The sequence below is a fragment of the Nestor notabilis genome, unplaced genomic scaffold (genome assembly GCF_000696875.1).
Source record: "Nestor notabilis isolate BGI_N333 unplaced genomic scaffold, ASM69687v1 scaffold12450, whole genome shotgun sequence".
Taxonomy (NCBI): Eukaryota; Metazoa; Chordata; class Aves; order Psittaciformes; family Psittacidae; genus Nestor; species Nestor notabilis.
Window position 1 is genome coordinate 26219 of NW_009910704.1, and position 13268 is coordinate 39486.

The following is a 13268-nucleotide window of genomic DNA, read 5'->3' on the forward strand; positions in this document are numbered from 1 at the left end:
GGCTTCATTAAATGCTTATCAGAGGAGATATTTGCATTTAAATACGGAAATATTTACGCTACTGAATATGGACTGAAGCCACATCTGAATTAGCACAGACATTTGTAGTCACCACAATTAACAAGAATTCAAACAGGGGAGCTGCAGAAGATTACTGAGTGATCAAAACAATAGACAGCTTGTTTAGAAGTGCAAAGAAAAAGCTTGGTCTGCACAAAGAGTGAGGGGCACACAGCTGTCTTTACATCAAAGAGTGAAGCACCAAAGAAAAACCTAAAAATAGGCTAAAAGCTGACGCTGGCCTAATCGCTAATGGGTTGATCTTTCGGCATCTGAAGTTTTGAGTGACTTGACAGCAAACCCCATTCACAGCGTGCCAGGGACTGTTCATTAATGCACCATCCTATCCACTGCCATCAGCAACCGATCAAGGAAACGAGTCTTGCTAGGCAAAAGCTACTTTGTCAAATCTAAGCAATTAACTAATCTTAAAATCTCACAGAACACAACTTGAATAGAGGCAATCATTCAAATACAAATAACCTCACAGGCTTATTTGCCTTGACTACAGGGAACACATCCACTCCATTCTGTATAGCAGTGTCTTCCTTGGCTTCCAAAGCAGCAATGAAAGGCAGGGGCTGAAAAGGCAGCCAGTGTGAGAACACCCTGAACAGGGCACCAGGGAAGCCAGGTATTGGAATAAGTCTCTAAAAAGAGCAAAGGGGCAAATAAACTTCATTAAGTTATAAAACTCCCCCTGATGGCACTGACCCAGCAATTGTGCTTCAGGGTTTTAGCTACTGGAAGTAAAAAAATGAGCAAAATCCCTATGACTAACACAGAGTCTGCACCTCCACTTTGAAGCAGCCATCACCTGCCTTCCTTCAAACATCAGCCAAATCAGCTTTGCTTTTGAGGTATTCCTACCAAGCTCTTTGCCCTTTTCAAAGCTTTATTTAACATTCCCCAGGACTTTTTTGCTCACAAATGCATTTTACTGTTTTGCCTGACAAGTGTAATTGTCCCACAATATCTATGTAGGCTTCTCTGCTCAATAGAGCCCTTCTCACTGTCTAGCACGCTTTTCCATCACCGTTTTCAAGTCTCTTTTGAACAGATCCTCTCAAGCAACCAGGAATTTTGTCCACTCAATTACAGATTTTTCAAATAAAGGCCTTCCATAGAAACTAGATATGTTATTATTGCAGCTGCCTTCATCCTGAAACAGTGGGTAGACTCAACAAGAACAAATAGAAAAGCCACCACCACTGCTTAATATCACAGCTCATCCCTTGCCATTGTTAGTTTATCACAAAGGATTAGTTCATCAGAAAAGAGAACAACCAACCCTCACTTCAAGCATAAATCAGCTAAGCCCAAGATGGAAGGTACACCTTAGTGAATCTACCTAAGATAAACATGAGAGTGGCTGCTGATGCTCATTATAGGTAGGCAAAGGAAGGAGGTAACCGTCACGCAGATGCTCAGGGTCCAATTCCCCTAACAACAGCCACAGATTCTGTAGCACTTGTAAGATCAGACCCCACAATATTTAAATTATCTAAACCAGAGCTACAAAGTCTTAATAAATCCAAAGCTCCAAAGCGATGGGAAATCTATATATATTTTCTCCAACTCTTGCTGGAAACAAGAAAATGAGACTGTGAAAGATCCCAGAGATTTGTCCTCCACCTGTGTACTAGTCATTTTAAGTTTTGGCATGATATACCTGTCTGAACTGTCCTGGTTTGGTGTGCACTCTCACGTGGAGTGACACCTGAAGGCAGCCTAGCCCATTCCTCCAAGGGTATGAGCATGGTCCAGCTGAGCCTGCCATTGGGAAACACAAGCACAGCTTTGGATCTGGTCTCACACAGGAAGACACACACTAGCAAGTGAACAGAAGTCACTGGACTTCAACCTGAAGACTGGTTGATTTGTATCTATGAATGAACAAGCAGTTAAGAACTGAGAGATTTCCCTGTTTTCATAGCATGACAGGAGAAAAGGCAGCATAGGAGGCACGGAGTTCTCAGGCAAGTACTTTCCAAAGAGACACCAGGTAGCCTAATTCACTGACTTCCCATTCCGTTACCAAATGCTGGGTTTGCTTTTTTAGCACTAACTTACTATGTTTCCATAGTAAAGAAATACCAAAGCATTTCACACTCACAGCACATAGCCTGCTCTGTGTTGCACTCGTGAGAAATCTCTCTCATATTAGGAATCTTCTTATGCCTCTGATGGCTGAAGGAACAAAGGTGCTCCATCAGCATCCATGTGTGATGCAGGGGACACATGTACCAAGTCCCAGAAGCCAGGAGCGATGATGCTAAGATGAGCTGCTCCCAATTGCTGCAGAAAAATCCATGCTTGATCACTGCATTTTGTAAGGTTAAGACTGATGTACCATGAACTGCAAGTGAGCTGAATTTATTATATCTACTTCCCCTTGCTAAAGAGTCACAGACTGTGAAGCAACCTCACAAACAACAAACAAAACACAATAAAACATACTTTTAAAGACAAGGCTTCTTAGCTCCTTATCCCTGTGCTATTCCTGCATACAGCCGGGCCTTCATACACTCAGAAAACAGTTACTTCATTCTATTACAAATATTGTCACAATTAAGTCAATTTCTGCTTTTAAAAGAAAATCTCAGAAAAACAAACAAGAGGCATTAACTGCCACAAAATTTTATGAGGCTTTAAAAAATATATTATGGAATCTTGTCACACTGAGTGATTTTTAGTACAAGGGCAATTTTCTTTAATGAAAGTTGTTAGGTGAACTGGATGGATTCCAACGGCTGTGCCTACACTGGGCAAAGTAATAGAGCCCAAGCATATAAATGAGAGTAAGATTATCTGCAGATTAAAAACTAGGCTGGTAGCTTGCTAACAGACTTTGCAATAAACTTGATATACAGCGTATACATTAACAGTACCAGTCAAGAACTACTGCTTTATTTTGAGCTGTAAATAAAACTGTGTGAAGATAGCAGAGAAGCTTCAACAGCAGTCCCTCTTAACATAAGCGGTCCCAAAGCTGTCAAAGTAAGACTTTTTTCCTCTATATGAAACTCCTGTGGTGGTCTGACTCAAAAGGCTGAAGATATGAAGATGGGAGAGCCACTGCACTTTGGAAACCCAGGGAACCTTCTCCCTTCTGCTGAAAGGCACAGAATTCCCTTTAGAGCAGACAGGGCTGGTTTCCCTTCCCTGCAGGTTATTTTACTGCTTTCCAACCACCAAAACCTGAAGTGCAACTGTTCATCTGTTTCCAGGTTATCCCAGCCTCCCGTTCCTACCCCACATGCAGACATGCTTGTTTAAGATTACAAATGAATCCATTCATCTTTACTTAGATACTCAGCCCTAACATGCTGTTTAACTATTAAAGAATGAATTAGACTTCTTCCTGAATCCATCACAATGTGCAAGCCAAGCCTCCCTGAAATAGAAAGCTCTACATCACTGAAATTAACTTCTCTCCCTGTGTTGGTGCAGATGGGTAATCCTTTAAATAGCAAAATGTGCTGTTATCCAAACAGGCAGCACTTACACTAGTTTTAAATGTTTTCCAATGTTTTCACAAGCTGATCACTGAAGTTGGTTGCGAGGATAATAAACTGATTTAATAAATTGTACTATGAACACTAGTCTCAATAATAGCAAACTGATTAAGCTGGTGACAGCTTTCCAAGCTGAATCTTCTTACAAAGAAAGAAAAGATCTTGGAGGAGAGAGAATTAATATTTGTCGCTTCACTGATTACAGTTCTGTGGTAATCTCTTAAAGGGAAGAGGGTCCAGTTCTCACCATCCATTCTGTGTCAGTCTTGGGGCTCAGCACATCTTTACAAACAAAACCTGGGTGAGGGAAAAAGGGTTTCTGTGCATGGGACAATAACTAAAAGTGTACAACCCACTAGCTAATACAGCAGTCATCACTCTTTAGATTGTAACAAAGAGTTAGGTTTCTCAAAGTCTTCCTTTGTTCTCTTTCTAAATGTTTTAAAGCCAATCTTCCATTTTAGGAACAATAAATACACAAAAGTGGAAGTGTGGGGCCTAAGAAATAAACCAGACTGCAAGTTGCTGGGGCAGAGACCACTGGTGTGAGCCTATGCTGTGTGCTTCGATAAATGCAAGTGCATTAACTTCTGCTGTCTTGCCTGTATCACATCCTGAATTTGCAAAGGGAACTTTCTCACAGCTTCCTGTACCCTACAGCAGACATCCAAACCCCTGCTCAATTATGGCTTCAGGAGATACTAGTACTGAATGCAGAGACAAACAAGTAATCTTCAAATGAGAAAAATCCACATTTACTAGCATTAGCATCTAAATACTCCCAGACCTTAGGGAAAGTTTAGTAGCCTGCATTTCCAAGCAGGAAAATACACAGGAAAATCTCAGCTACAGCATCAACCCTTAAACTCTCAGGAAAGTTTCCCTTGTAAAGGAAGTCTATTCCAACTGTTTCTTCCTGAAGGAATACAGAAAAATCCTTTTACTCATCCTTCCTTCATGCTGTAAGGTTGAAGTACCTTTTGTTCATTAGGAGCAGTGAAGCCAACCTGCGGTGTTCTGCATCACAGTTGTTAAATCCTGCACACTGACTCGCCGGCCAACCCATAGCATCAGTTTTTCCTCCTGCACCATAACCCATACTTCCCAGGGGAATCATTCACATCAGTTTACTCTTCTCCCTTCCCATTTCATTAAATATGTATCAAGATTAAAGCATCCACTTAGGTTTTTCCTCTTCTGTTGAATACATCTGATCGAAAGAGGTGATTTTGTGACTCTCAGTGATTTCCTTGTTGATTGCATTTAACATCACAGAGACTGCTCTGCTGACATACAAACTCTGCAGGTTTTGGCCTATGTAGCCTCTGCAGCTGCTGAAACAGGAGTGAGCTCCTTGCAGCACACTTAATATTCAGCTCAAGCTTGATGTAGCCATGGTGACTAGCACGAAGGGTATTGCTGTCCCAAATACTGCCTTCAACCCGCGGGATCTGTGCCTTCATCTTAAGACCAAGTAAGTTGTTTTGATTATTCAGTTGCTTAACCAAGGGAATGTCTGTGCTCCCGCTTAATGCTAACACGCTTCTACTAAATTGATGAATACTGTATGGGCAGATGAAAACACTGAAAAACCACTTCCAGCAGTCTGAGGCTAATACACATACCACACACTGGTTCAGGATCCTGTGAATTTATACTCCTCTTTCCATGCTAGAGCTACAAATCATGAGAGAGCACATCAGTCTTAAATTGCCTTTCATCTGCATCACTGACTGCTTTCTGAGCACTGGAGAGACAAGCGGGGGTGCAAATGTGTTTCAGAAGTTTGCTTACAGGTCAGAACCCAATCGAATACAACTCCTCTGCAACCCACAGGCTTCAGAACAGAGTCAGAGCAAGCTGACGTGCTTGAGGGGTGTTTGCTTCTGTTGAGCATGTGAGTATACATTCACTGTTGATAGCTATATGTATGATATACACTGGACTGTATATCATGACATGAACCTAAAGCCTACAACTGACAGCAAGACAAAGCTTGCCATCATTTGGGGAGATGCAGGCAGATGAAGCGTTAAGACATTTCATGCTGGAACATCATGGAACATATCAAAGCTGCAAGATTAAAGCCTTAAAAGTCACTGAGTTTTTCTGGGGGAAAAAAGCAAAAAAACAAATGAAAAACCAACCCAAACCAAACCTGTCCTCAAAGATTCACAGCTTTGCCTTTATCAGCAGCATTCATGTACAAAACATTTCTGGGCCTGAAAGTATTTGCTCTGTGCAAACCAACAGGAAAAGAAAGATTCCAGAATTCTACTCCAGAATTTTGTCTTCTTAGAGACTACTCCATTAGGTCCATGACGTAACCCACAAGGCAGTTGCTTTGATTTGGTAGGAATGCATCCCTTTGGAGTCCAAAGACTTTTATCTCAAGTGGCTAAGTGAGGAAGAACAACTATAAAGCCTAAAATTAACAGCCCAGCCCTGTAAAATCTTTGCGTTGGCATTGCAGCCAGATGGAATACTGAAAAACTAACCGATAATCCCTCATTCCTACAATAATGCTTATACATTAATAACCATGAATGACAAAGCAAAAAGCACGTTCATCTTGTAGTCTGTGTGTCAGAGAACAGAACACAAAGTATCTGGCAAATTAAAAAATTACCAATCCAGCAGGAAAAATACAGACACTTGACTTGTAGTAACAAACTCTGACATGTCAGAAGCACATTTTACAAACTCACATTTTTCTCTTCTAAACCTCTTTGCCACCAGTTCCCAATGCTCTTGTTTATTTCATTGGCAAGAAATGCAACTATCACAGTAAGTTAGTGACACCTGCCAGAAAGGTCAATAAATCTATTAAATCCTGAAGCACAAATCCAGGACTATTCCCTGCTGTACTGACACCAAAACCAAACCATCTCATGGACAATATTGTTCTCAGCTGACACACTCACTTTAGCTGGAGAAGAGAGAGTAGTACTGATAGCTGAAGGTGCCCTGCTTTTAGATCTCAAGCCTTGGCTTCCACCATTCAGCAAGGTAAACTGTGCATCAGTGCACACTTTAGCTTGTGGGAAACAGGCAGCAGCAGTCCTTGTGACATATATGAATAGATGCTACAGTGAGACCACGAATGTGGCATCTCTTTACTAATATCACTGCAATTAAAACTATCTAGAACAGGAATGTGTTTTAGATTATCCGCTTTTGTTTTTAAATAGCAACAGCATCACCTTTCAATTTTCTCAAAGTGAGGAAGTTTCCACCTTTATCAATGTCCCTATGTAGAAACAGCTGCTTTTTGTCAATACCACCCAAAATGCATGCTCGAGCAGCAGAAACTATGATTACCAATAATAGACATCACATATGAGCACTAACAGAGGGTATTTGAATCACATTTCTAATTAACTTCTATAGAGAAGCAGCTGTAAAGCATTAAAATGCTGATTTGAACTGCAGCTGGCAGATATCTACATTTTTGACTCCTAGCAGATGAGGACATGTACTTCAAGGTGAGGAAAATAAAATTAAAGCTGTTTTCCCAAGAAATTCCACTAAAAACACAGGGTTTCTTAGTAGCAAGCAATGCAGCCAGATTTATTTAATGAGCTGTAATGGAAACTCTGCTCCTCAATTCTTTATTTAAACTTTAGTTTGCTGGACATCCTTCACTACACAATAATTAGCTAAGAAAGAGGTCATAGTAAACCAGACCTTTTAAAGCCACCTCATCTCTTTTCCAGAAGGATCTTTTAGCCATAGCAACTCAGAGTAATAAATACAAGATGATGAAAAGTAAACTGGTTAGTTAATTTAAGGCTGTCACCAAAAAGCTGAAGCAAACAACTACAATGAGCCCTCAGGTCCCTTAGAGCACTAGAGAAGATATTTCTAATACTCTCCAGCCAGTGCCTAATGAACAATGCAGGCTTTAGATATTCCTTTATGAAGGGTATACACAAGGACAGAAATGATGTTTAGAAACATTAGAAATGAATACTCAGAAAACTTAAAAGTGAATCCTGTCCACATTTCACTGTGGATCCAAAGCAAGCTCTGTCACTTGCTTTCTTTGAAGTATCCCATGCCAACAAGACCCTGCCAGAAATGGAGAATAACACATTACTCTCTTTTCACAAACAAAAACTGAACATCTGCATCAGGTTTTATTTAATTGCTCTGCTCCATTTGGTGCTCACTAGAGAACAGAGTATTGGTGAGCTCACAAATTCCCTCCTGCACCAGTAGGTACAGCTCTGCTGCGCTACCTGGACTCACACCGGAGTGTGGGTAACAAACATCACATCTAGGCTGTGGGTCACAACCCCTTAAAACTCTGAAGCCTGTTTCACTTTGTAATATTTGTGCCACTACCAGAATCAGTGATATTCACCAAAGCCAGGTCACTTTCTACATGGAAAAGTGACATTGGTATTGGTATCCATCAGAAGCATTTTAATAGTGAAATTCTTAGAACTTGACTGCAAGGGCCTGAGAACTACTCACTGGGACTTCATGGTGTTAAAGCATCAGACAAATGACCAGGTCCACAAAGTGAGCATCATCAAAAGCCTGAGATTTAATGAGATACCAATATCAAAATGAGTATGTTTCAGGACACAGAATTTCATTCTAATGGAAGTAAAGAGTACATTTGTTTTCTTAGACTTCCAAGTCTCTCCACCTAGAACCAACACCTACACAAGGGGAGATCTTGCTGACAGGTAATCCAAAGCTGTTAAGAGTCTAATCAGACCTGAGATGGTCTGCAATGAGTTCTAACAGCACGGGGAAAAGCTAGTCTGTGACTTAGTTTACAAAAATAATCTTTTTATCAGTTGTTTGAGACAGCAGTGACCACAACTTCTACAGCAGACCTTAAAAGCAGCATTAAAGAAAAGGTGGTGGGAAAGCAGAGTTGCCTAAACCAGCTTTTTCTTCTTTTAATATGTTAAGGTAAAATGCTTTAGAAGAATCACATTCAAAATTCTGTAAGACTGTCACCACTTTGTTTTAAGCACAGTCACACCATATATTCAGAGATGTACTAATAACCAGATGTACTTCAGCGCATTTGAGAGAAAACCCCCTACTTTTACAATGCATGTGCCTGAAGATGAAAAGATAATCTCTTTAGCTGCAGAAATCCTTTACAGTTCCATTTAAAGATCAAAAAGAATTCAAGTATTAAACCTTTTTCTATTTCAGATATTAAGAGCATGATTTCTTTCAATTAAGGTCTGGCAGATGTGGTTAATGGAACTGAGCTGTATTTGCTACATACCTGATGCTGCACCAAATGACACATTAATCACCCCTTGCCTTCTCCCTTCAGTACACTACTTAGTGACTTCTGCCCTTCAGACCAAATTATGCTGCATGTAGTTCAGCCAAGTAGCCTTACCCACATTTGTTTTTCCATTCAGATTATCCCAGAATTACTAGTGCTGCAATATAGAGATTTAAAAAGTCATTGGGGATTTATCTTAAAAGGGGAAAAGGGGGATTTGGCTGTGGCGCTCTCTGACACTCAGTGAACAGCTGAGCTTAGACTCCCCTGCCAGTAAATGTTCAAACTACAGGATGGTTTGGAGACAGCACAACAGTGCAAAGCAAAGGACTGGCCCTATGTGAGGGCAGAGGGCAAATGATAGGGGAAACGCTGGCCAAAACCAAGGGCTGAGATGACTCTGATTGGGGAAAACACTCCTCAGACTCCTTTGTTAAAAGGTCTAAAAGCCTCTTGCTGCCTTTCAAAGATGAGCAGTGGCCATGTGCCAGACTCTGAGCTCATAATGCTCTGCTGTCTCCCAAATGTCAAAGAGCTGCTTTAATTTTATCACACAAAGTCCAAAAAAAACACACAGCTAAGAAAAAAAAGTGGGGAAAGAATAACTGAGATTTTAAAAAGGCTGAAAAATGAAACGAATATTTTCAGGAGTCCTAAGTAAGTATAAATTTCAGGAATTAAAATAAGGCTCAAGGAAATGGTCTTCTTGGAAGAAAGATGAAGCTGAAAACCAGAACGTCCCCAACAGCCCCACCATGGGAAAATGAGATCCCATAACCCTGCTTGTAATGAAATTTTCTCCTCAAAGTCAACTATAGCCAAGTTTGCAGTGCCTCTAACACCCTAAAAATCAGAAGCTTGGCTTTGAAAATACATTATATTGCGTTAAATGTATTCAAGTACTTCAGCTGAAACTGTTCCTGCCTCCCAGTCACAGGTGCAGATTTTGACTGGTTACCATATGAAGGATGATAAATCCTCACATATTGCCACACAATGCTGTAAGGCAGACGGCCCAGCTGCGTTCACACTTCCAGAACAATCCTCATGTTTGGAGAATGCAGTGTTTTCAGTGCTGCCACATTCAAGTTTAGTACTATATCAACATAGTGCTTTGCATGTAACGCATGCTTTAGAGATGACTGACACTGTGGTGTTCTTCAACTGGAGACAACAGTTATTCCAAAACACGGTCAGGTTCATGGTAAGATGTTTCTTCTAAATGACATTCAGCAATTAAGTCACAGCCTTCCAGCACACAGGAAGTTTACAATGTCTTGAATAATTGAGTATATTTGATTGCTGCAAGGATGAAAAGGGAAAAATCCCTGTCATGCTTTACATTAAAGGGAGGGCTGAGAAATACATGATGTCTGTTTGCTCCAGATAAATGTACAAATCCAAACAATTAGTTTAAGTTTTAGAGGTATTAGTGCTCCCTAGGCAGTTATGCCTCTTGGTGACTTGACAAGGGAACTACAGCATTGGGGCACACAGGCTGCTCGTGCAGCCCATCTTATTAGGTCTACTATTCCAATACATTTAGATTTCCTCACTCTTAAGTTTTCCTTACCTATAAAAGGCATCTTGACTTTCATCACTGCCTCTCATAACATACTTACAGACAAAGTGATGAAATCTGGGCTAGATAAGCAGTCAGTGAGCTAGACTGAAAACTGGCTCAGCTCTAAGGGTTGCAATCAGCAGCACGAAGCTGAGCTGGAGGCCTGGACTGTGCACCCCAGGGGCCAATATCAGGGTAATACCATTGCACGTCTCCATTAAAGACCTGGATGACAGGACCGAGTGCATCCTCAGCAGGTCTGCAGAGGATACAAGCCTGGAGGCATGGATGATGCACCATGCAGAGGGACTTGGACAGGCAAGAGAAATAGGCCATAAGGAGCTCATGAAATTCAACAAAAGGAATTCGTGTACCTGGGGAGGAGCAACCCCATACACCCGTATTGACTGGGGACCCAGGAGCTTTGCAAAAAAGGACCTGGGTGTCCTTGGGCACAATCAGAAGTACAGGAAATACTGCTTAAACATGTCCTTTTGTTTAAGCTAAGTCACTAAGGGACTGAACAGCAGAACAGGTTCTCCAAAGACATTATGAGGTCTCCATCCTTGGAGATTTTCAAAACCTGAGTGAATAAACTGCAGAAATCTGCTGTAACTGAGCAGAGGGGCTGGGTTAGATGATCTCTAGACATCCTTTCCAACCTCAAGTATTTGTGATGCTGTACATGTCCCAGTCCAGCCTCCAGTTGAAAGAGATCTCTTCTCCAGAACAGACACTAGAGAGGAGAGTTTGACTTCTGCCACTCACTCAGTTAGCAGTATATACGTGATGTTCCACTGCTTTATGGAGCTACCAAATATGTATCAGGTGAAAAGCAAAGAACAGTTAGACGAGCACCCTGCAAAGAGAAAGCGTGCGATCCTCTGCCCTCTGTTCCTTCAGCTTGAGCCTGTTCATCCATTTTGTACAAGACAGACTAGAGAAGGACAGCTCGGTTTCTCACAACCACAGCTGGATTCAGACTGTAGGTCTATGGACTGAAGCAGCCCCTGAAAAAAAATCAGGAACTGCTTTGTCTGTTGCCTGCTATCAATAATAAAATGCCTTCAGAGCCGGTACAAAAACCTGCTGTGTTACAAACTGCCCTGCATTTCAACCTCGCTTCCCCTCCTCCCATTGCTATGATATAATAGAACCCACTTACCACTCTGCTGCATGGTAATTAAATAATCAAAAAGCAAACAAATTTCACATCTGACAGTCCCCAGGAGAAAACGGATACACATGAAAAACACATTTCAGTTTACTTAAAGCCATTCTGGTAACAGCAAGCTCAGAGGGATATAATTAGTACTCTGCAAGCCAGCATATGAAAAGGCTTAATTTAACTGAGATTGGAACTAAAGAATAGCTATAGAAATTAAAAGTGAAGCCATAAATCCACACAGGACTGCCATAGCTAAGCATCTTTTATGATCAGGAATTCTAAAATTGTACTTCACATGTACTGAATTCTGATTTCTTCTTAACCAGGTGGGTAGGTGTTATTCTGACCACCCTGGAACAGCCAAAGTTAATCCCTGGAGGTCAGTCTGTGAGTCTTCAGCAGTTCCCAGCAGCATGCAGGAAGAGGCAGGCAATGCCAGACAGGTTCATTCTTACTCTCCAGCAACCATCTGCTGAACTGGTGTCTCCTCCTTCAATACAACCTATGTTCTGCTGCACATTAAGTCCTTACAGTTGTTTTCAAATGCTTATGGTCAGGAGAACAAAGTCTTTCTATCACAGACATCCCAAATAAGTTTGTGGGGAAAAAATAATAAGCTATTACAGCAATCTTCATGGGAATGCTATGTTGGTAATACTATCAGAGAAAGCAGGAAACAGCCCCACAGTATTTACTCTGTTGTGACCAACCAATGGCACATGCTGGAGAGCAGCTTCTTTTAAGAAACTTCTAACCCAAGCTAACAAGGGAATTCCCACAAAGAACCAAGTGTCAGCAAACACAGTTGCTGGAGGTGACAACATGGTCTGCACCTCAAGGCAAACCGGATGCCCCCACTGTACTGCATCAGCCTGACCCCACAATGCCGTTCCCAGAGCACTGTGGCCGGTGTGGAATCCAACACTAAACTTGTTTGAAGGCTGGATTTTGATCATTTGCATTATACTACAGGCATGCAGAAAAGAATTCCAGAGGGCAAGCTGTTCCAGCACAATTCGATTTTTCAAATACAAAGCAAAGGAAGCATTTCAAAAACCCAGCTCTCAAAGCTTTTGCTGCTGGCTGCTAAGATTTGCTGTCATCAGGACAGCCTTTTTTGGTTGAAAAATGTTTATTGCTAAAGGTCACACAATTGTTTCTTTCAAACAAATTAAGAAATAAATGGCTGTTGACACTTCCAGATGATGATTCATCTGTCCAAGAGCTCCAATAATGCAAAGCAACCCAGCTGCTTCTCAGGTATGCAGCAGACAGCACACATCTATCTTCACTCTCTTATCACTTTGTTAGCCAACTCCTCTACCTTCTTTGTTGTCACACCCAGAATTCCTTACTCTCAAGCCTAAAAACAGATGAAAAAGGTATGAAAGTAACATCTGTCGAAACACACCGGTGCATGCAGCAGCCAGGTTTCCATACTTACTCTATCATTAGCAAAATCCTCTTTATGTGAAGCAGATTCTCCATGTCCGTGATACACACATGAAAGAGGCTGATGGATTGGCACTAACATCTCCACCTCCAGAGACCAGTGCAGAACAAGAGCACAACACTAACAGAACCTGAAGGGCAGCTCAGAAAGCCCAGTACATTTAACCCCAGCACAGGTCAGTACACAAGAAATGCTAGCAAGAGGAATATAGTCTCCTTGCCAGGGAAAGACAGGTTCTTGAA

At 41.4% G+C, this 13268-nt stretch overlaps 1 protein-coding gene across 1 annotated transcript in view; it reads right to left on the reverse strand.

Annotated features, from left to right (window-relative positions):
• LOC104403275 (polypeptide N-acetylgalactosaminyltransferase 10) overlaps positions 1–13268 on the reverse strand; it is a 77602-nt gene that overhangs the window by 18128 nt on the left and 46206 nt on the right. The window lies entirely within an intron of this gene.